The following is an 8,233-nucleotide window of genomic DNA, read 5'->3' on the forward strand; positions in this document are numbered from 1 at the left end:
GCTGGTGGGACTACAAGTTGGTGCAGCCAATATGTAAAGCAGTATGGATATTTCTTGGAAAACTAGAAATGGAACCACCATTTTACCCCGCCATTCCATTCCTCTGTCTATACCCAAAGGACTTAAAAACAGCATACTGGGCTGGGGATGTGGCTCAAGTGGTAGTGTGCTTGCCTGGCATGTGTGTGGCCCGGCTTCGATCCTCAGGACTACATACAAAAAAGCAAAGATGTTGGGGCTGGGGATGTGGCTCAAGCGGTAGCGCACTCGAGAACTAAAATAAATAAATAAATAAATAAATAAATAAATAAATAATATTAAATGATAAATAATATTAATAATAAATAATAAATAATATTAAATAAAATAAATATATATTTAAAAATTCTCTCTCACATCTCTCTTTAAAAAAAAGATGTTGTGTTTGCTGAAAACTAAAAAAAACTAAAAAACTAAAAAAACTAAAAAAAACTAAATGAATAAACATTAAAAAATTCTCTCTCTCTCTCTCTCTCTCTCTCTCTCTCTCTCTCACACACACACACACACACACACACACACACTTACACTCTCTCTATTTAAGAAAAAAAACAGCATACTACAGGGACACAGTCACATCAATGTTTATAGCAGCACAATTCACAATAGCTAAACTGTGAAACCAACCTAGATAAATGGGTAAAGAAACTGTGGTATATATACACAATGGAATATTACTCAGGAATAAAAGAGAATAAAATCATGGCATTTTCAGGTAAATGGATGGAGTTGGAGAATATAATGCTAAGTGAAGTTAGCCAATCCCCCAAAACAATTGCCAAATATTTTCTCTGATATAGGAAGGTTGATTCATAGTGGAGTTGGGAGTGGAGCGTTGGAGGATTAGATGAAATCTAGATAGGGCAAACTGGTGGGAGGGGAAGAGAGAGACAATGGGGTAAAAAACATGGTGAAATGAGATGGACATCATTACCCTAAGTACATGTATGAAAACATAAATGGTATGAATATACTTTGTATACAACCAGAGATAAAAATTGTGTTCTATATGTGTAATATAAATTTTAATGCATTCTACTATCATATATAACAAATTGGAATAAAAATGAATTAATTACTTTAAAAAAAGTGTCTTGAGAGTGAAGGAAATCATTCCAAGGGGAAGCCCTACGGGATGTGCCTTGTGCCTGGGTGGCAGGTATACATTAGCAAGGGAATTACATTCATAGGCAAATTGCCTGGATTTATTATCCTCCTATTAAGTTCATCAAAATCAACCATTTGAATAAAAATAGCAGGAAGATTAATGATCTGAATAGTTGTGATGAATTTTGCTATGATGAGGGGGGATTAACCATGTAACAAGAAGACCCAACACAGCAGAGACTTATCAGCTCAATCTAAAGGTTGGTCTTGAGGCTCCAATCCACGCCAAAATTTAAATTAGCCGTCTAGATAATGAATGCTCACTTCCACTCAAATTGTACAGCAAATATTTTACATTTTAAGTAAGAATTATATTTTGAGGTCTACTTAATCAGATATGATTCTACACCATAGTTAATTAATTGAAATAAAAATGGCTATTAATGACATATTCTATGTAAGGCACTGGAGAAAATACACTTATTATTGAGACATGATACCAGCCTTAATATGTTTGTGGCCTAAAATACTTTATTCAATGCTTCATTTAAATGTAACAAGTCTTGTCTATGGAAACCCATATTCTGTATTCAAGAAAGATCTGCCTCTAGCCTTCTTTCCATCAAGAAATACTTCACCTGAAAATCAGAATTTGCTGAAGAAATCTGTGATTATACCTTGGAGCAGCAGCAAATGCAAACCCTTTGTTTCAGTTGTTCAATTTGTAGAAGCTATATGTTCTACTCTGAAGTATGTACAGCATACATCTGAGTCTTTTGGATCTATGCTGTACATAGTTCAGAGTAGAACATATAGCTTCTACCATGAGTTATATGAGTCAAGATCTTTCCTAACCTGAAATCATTAGGGATTTACTTAGCCCTGCTTCCTGTAAAGGTGGAGACATGTCCATTATCTACAGGATAGTGTTAAGAGCTTCCATTCTGTTCAGTGACTGCCTAAGTCACATAGCTCTAGTTCTATCAGCTTCTTACCTGTAGTGCCCATTTTTCCTTGGGACCTCAGTAAAAGGGCACCAGGATAGAGCTGACCTTACTGAGTCCATACTAAGTGATTTCTTTCAAGTTTTCTGATTGTTGTTCAAGGTTAGGCCTTGAGAGTATTTGCACTCAGTCTTCAGGCCTAACTCTGAGGGACTCCTTCTCAGGCTTCTTTCTCCAACTGACTGCATTAAACTAACCAAAAATGGCACAGGAAAAAAAAAATGTAACTTCAAGCTTTAATGTAAGGTGACATGAATAACACATAGTCTAAAAATTTAGGATGGGATATATACTAGAGTACAATAGAAAAGATCTAATGCAAAAACAAAAATGAAACAAACAAACAAAACCTTGCTAACCTAATTCTACAGTGCAGGTTTTGAAAGTTCAGCTTTAATTTAATGAACATTTCATATTTTTTAAAGAAAATTATTTATATGATATACATAATGAAGACACCATTGAAAATATATTATAAATTTGGTCTCCCAGTGTATTACTAAAATAAAACATTTAAATCCTTTTAGCTAAATACTTGAAAAGAAATAAGAAAAATAAAAAATATTCTTTTTTTTTTTGGTACAGGTATTAACCCCAGGGGTGCTAAACCACTAAGCTACATCCACATTCCCACATATCTCCAGCCCTTTTAAAGTTTTATTTTTGTTTGTTTGTTTCTTTATTTGAGACACTTTGGCATAGGGCCTCACTAACTTGCTGAGGCTGAATTGCATAGGGCCTCATTAAATTGCATACGGCCTCACAAAATTGCTGAGGCTGGCTTTGAACTTTCAATTGTCCTGCCTTAGCTTCACAAGCCTCTAGGATTACAGGTGTGTATCACCATGCCCAACTCAATGTTTTGTTTTTATTCTAAACAACTTCTAAATTTTGGTCAAACAAATAATTCCTTAATAAGTTATTTACTGCGCTGCACAGAAAACTTTTATGACATAATTTCTTAATTAAGAGAAAATGAGGGCTGGGGATTTGGCTCAGGTGGTAGCGCGCTTGCCTGGTATGCATGCAGCCCGGGTTCGATCCTCAGCACCACATACAAAACAAAGATGCTGTGTCCGCCGAGAACTAAAAAATAAATATTAAAAAAATTTTCTCTCTCTCTCTCTCTCTCTCCCACTCTCTCTTTAAAAAAAAAAGAGAAAATGATAATTTTTCAAATGAAACTATTAGAAATTAAAGTGACTTTTACCCACTTTTTGAAAATATTTTTATTTGTAAAGTTTTCTTGTGCTTGATTTTTCCATAAATATTTTGGTGATCTTTGGGAGAATGTGATGAATTTTTATTTAATGAAATTAATATTACTGTGAAGAAATACATAATATTTCACATTCAAAAGCATTTAAGACAACAATTAAGATCTATGAATTAATCACATCAGTCTTTTCGATTACATACATAAAATTTCTGAACAAATTATGTTTTATTTATTTTTTATTTTTTATTTCATTTTATTTTTTTTGGTGGTGCTTGGGATTGAACCCATATCCTTGTACATGCAAGAAGGCAAGCACTCTACTAACTGAGCTATATCTCAAACCCCTCAAATTATGTTTTAAAATATGTATATGGTTATTCATAAATAGGTACCTAAGACTCATATTATTTTTTAATTTTTTTTTAGTTGTAGGTGGACACAATATCTTTATTTTACTTATCTATTTAGGCTCAGGATCAAACCCAGTGCCTCACATATGCCAGGAAAGCACTCTAAACTGAGGTACAACCCCAGCCCAGACTTACATGTTTTAATTCTTAAAAACCTTCCCAGTCAGTTCATAACACTCCTAGGTATCAGAAATAAACCCAGAGAATTGACTTGTCTTACTAAAGGGCATAAAGTGGTTATAAAGTCCAGATTAATGCTGAAAATTACATAAAATCTACTAGGATTACCAAACATTCATTAAACATATAGTAAATGTCCCTCACCCTCCCTCCCCCACTTCTTCTTGTGGACTTCTTCATCTAAATTACTCCAAAGTTCACTGCCTGGGTAAAGATTCATAATATTTCACATTAGCATATAAGGATAGCTACCCTACTCATTGGGGCCTGAAGAAAAGTATTTGACAACTTCAAACTCTCTTCTTCATATTCATAAATCCTTTGAAATAAAAATTTAACTCTTTTACTGTCTAGTGCATTATTATTTTTTTATTATAGAAACAAATAGTTATTTAGAAGGAAAAACATGTGTAAACATTACTGGTTTTAAACAAATGTTCAGATTATGTGGAAGATAATTGCTCAAATGTAAATGAACAAATCCTCTGTGGGTCTATGAAAACTTCAATATCTTTATATGAATCCTCACAAACTTGAATTTGGTAATCTACCATTTGTAAGGCAGACCATTTTAATGTCAAGAATATCTCATTTTCACATTTTGGATTATTTTTAATAATTAATATTTCAAACACTAAATACCAAGAGATTCCCAGGAGCATTTTCAGAATTCCTGAAGAATTTCAGGGGATATTTTAAATCAGAGAGAAAATAATATGTTTGCAACCTCTGTAGTCCTTTCTTGTCTTATACAAAGGGCATTTGTGCATAAATACATGCTGAAAAGTCTATTTTTACTTGATTGATTGGACACGATCACTCTGGATACCACATTTTTGGCTGACCCCAATGAATGAAATATAATATGAAAATAAAGAGAATGGTGTAAAACCTAGGGCCTGAATATTTAGTAGGGGAATTATATTTTTATTTATTGAGAAATCTAAAAGTATTATCAAGGTTCCTGAATATTTCCTATGTTACATAGCTATACATTAACTGTTGCTTTATCATGCAACCCATATCCGACTTTGTGTAATTTTGATTACAGAAGAAAAAACAAAGATTTTTTTAATCATAAACACCTGAATTTTTTATCATAAACAACTAAATTTATTTAATTGTTTACATTTAAAATAAAAATAAGCCAGATTTTGGTAAAAAAATATTCAGTTATGGGCTGGGTGTGGCTCAGTGCTTGCGTGGTAAGCACAAGGTCCTCTGTTTGTGTCCCCAGTATTGCCTAAATAAATAAATAAGCTATTTTTTAAAAAAGTCATGTCATGCACAAATCTAATCTCACATTGTATAGGATTTCACTCAACATTCTATCATTCCTTTCTAATATTTGCCATTTTGTAAGTGTGAAATTTAAAACTTGAAATTTATATATAATGATGGGTCTATGCAGTTTTTTTCTGTGACTATTCAAATAAAATACTATCACAAAAATAAGATCGCACAACCAATATCTTTTTTTTAAACCCAGGAAAATGACAAAAGTATCACTGAACCATAGTCTCAATTAATTTTAAATTCATAGAACAGCTGTGAATGTTAGAGCCATAGAGATTTTTCCTGGACCCCTGTGAATTATCTGTCATGGTTAAAGGAAGCATAACAATTTGCCACAGGTATACCCACAGAGTATGAACTCATAGGGAAGAGAAGAAAGAAAGTGGCATGGTTAGAAAAAAAATATGATTGGAGAAAGCTGCACGGGGAAAGGAGATAAGGTTGTAGAAGAGGTAGAGTTCAGAGGAAAGATAATGAGAGCACAGACAGAAGAGTTGAGCTATGAGGAGATTAGGTTTACAAAGCAAGATCTGTATCCATGACTCAAATCTCAGAGAAGAACATTTTTACACATCAAAGAGCTGCAAAGAAATGGTTTACTTTTAATTGAATTTGAAGGCAACAATAAAATATCAGTGTTGTGGCTACTACCTAGGTGTCTGATATGGTATGATTATAATTCCTGAATGGAATCATCATCCAACTGTATTTCTCCAAAGAATAAAAACAAATAGAGCAGAGCTAACACTGCTTCAGTTGTTACTGACAGCTCACATTTTAGCTTGTAAAATTAATACTAGCTAGAAAGGCTGACTTTTCCTATAAATGTAACAAATAATTTACAACATTTTGATGATCATATTCTGACAGATTGTATGTGTTAATTGCATGAACTACACTTACAGAGCATTTATCCATTTTGCTATTAATCCAACACAAGTTATATTTGATGTTAAGGTAAAAGAGAGAAATGGATTTCTAATGCAAACTGGGGATTATGGAAAGCCACTGAGAAGTGGTGTCAAGAATTGAATCTTAACTAATAGTACTTTCTCCATAAATGGAAGAATTGTTAGGAAGTGTTCAGAAAGAACTTTCCTAAGGTCTTATGTCTTCAAATATTTCAGTGTCTAAAAATATAGTATCTATGGGCAAGTGCAGACAGTTTAATATAATTCAAGCTATGTATGCAATATGGAGTGGAAGGTTAGGTTAAAGATTAAGATAAGAACCTTACATGGCCTGGCTCAGCAGACACTAAGATTTTAAGATGGCATTAGTCATGCCAGTGAAAGAGAAGAAACCCATGGATGTCAAACTAGGGGAGTGCCCAAGGTGGATATTGATGTGGGATTTTTCCCCTAAAGGCATTTGCTGAGCATTTCAGAGAGGTTACTACCAGTGTTACAAGTACGTCAACGTGAAGAAGGGGAGCATTGCAGGTGTCAACATGGTGATGGCAGCATGCTGCTTTTCAGCTACTGCCTTTCTTAACAGTACCTCAAGCATGAGTGGTGATGCAAGTACCAATGAAGAGGCATCAGTGTGGAGAGTATACTATGTACTCCTGATTGGGACTGCCTCCAGTATGAAAGTGGCCTCATGGCTGAATTCTTTCATATCCTGAGTATTAACACCAAATAAAGGTGACTGGTTAAAAAAATTAAGATTTCTTTGTTGTTTGTTTATGTTTATATAAGAAATAAAAATCCAAAACCTAGTGGCTTAAAACAATGAAAACATTTAGAAATCTGGTTTTTGAATAGGGCATGGCAAAAAAAATTCACCTCTACTCTACTTAGTAACAACACTCAGAATCCTCTGTAGTCCCCAGTATTCAGTTGTTGGGCAGGTAGATGATGCTGGCTGTCACTTGAAACCTCAACTGGGACTGTGATTAGAATCTGTTCTGGTTGATGCTAGGTTCTATTGTATGTTTTGTCTTTTATAACCCAGTCTTATAATCATACCATGTTCTTTCACTACTTATTATTCATTAGAAGTGAGTCACTAAATCTAATCTATATTCTTGAAAGGCAAATTAGACTTTGTATTTCAGTGTATAAATGACAACAGCAGGTTGCTAGAAAAGTCTTTTAAAAAGAATATTTTGGCATAATCATCTTCAAGGAAAAAAAAACTCATACAACTGCTTAGTTTAAAACTAAGAATAATACATGGATCCCAGTGGTTTTTAAACAGATAGGAAGCATTATAAGACATGTGGCATAGAGAGCTCTGTCTGGCAATTTTAGGAGAAATGATAAGCTAGAGCTTGCATGTAATGGAAGGAAGTTCAGTTAAAAAGCCATTGCAGAAGGTAGTGATGATGCTTTGGATTAAGTGAATGCAGGAACAAAGTTTAGAGGATCAAGTACTACTAGGAGAGAAGATCTGCAAAGGTAAATGCTAGAGACAGAACACAACATGTTGATGCAGTTTGGAAATAATCTTAGCATAAGTGATAAAAACAGAAGGAAGAGGGTAGATTTAAACAATTTCCAAAGTTAATGAAACATTGGAAATGTAAGAATGCAAACACAGAGAATATTGACCAAAGACATGTGACAAGACATGTGAACAGCCAGAGGAAGAAACTGTAAACCTAATGCATTGTTGTATTTATTTAATTTTTTACTATGTTTTAAAATAGTTGAGGATGAGATTTAATTGAATGAGGCTGAATTCACTTTGGAAGAACCAGATTGTGTAGAATACAGAGGAATGATTCATTTTTGGACAGCTACTGAGACTGATAGAAAGTTGGAAAGATAAGATGTAGGTTAGTGGGAAAAGATTTGTTGAGGAGGGGAATCTACTCAAGAATATTGTGCAAATTACTAAATTTGGAGAAAACATAAGTGAGCAATGGAATTGCTGCATATGTCAAGAAATAAGGTACATGTGCAGGAAATTTTTTTTTTTTTCTCCTTGACTCTGGTATGATGAACTGCATGAAAATTAGATCATTCCTTAAC

The 8,233-nt window shown here is 33.7% G+C and overlaps 1 pseudogene; it reads left to right on the plus strand.

Moving 5' to 3' along the window:
* The first annotated feature begins 6,525 nt into the window (after positions 1 to 6,525).
* LOC143641368 (ATP synthase F(0) complex subunit f, mitochondrial pseudogene) lies at positions 6,526 to 6,773 on the plus strand (annotated as a pseudogene).
* The last annotated feature ends 1,460 nt before the right edge of the window (positions 6,774 to 8,233 follow it).

This window comes from Callospermophilus lateralis, unplaced genomic scaffold, assembly GCF_048772815.1.
Source record: "Callospermophilus lateralis isolate mCalLat2 unplaced genomic scaffold, mCalLat2.hap1 Scaffold_997, whole genome shotgun sequence".
Classification (NCBI taxonomy): Eukaryota; Metazoa; Chordata; class Mammalia; order Rodentia; family Sciuridae; genus Callospermophilus; species Callospermophilus lateralis.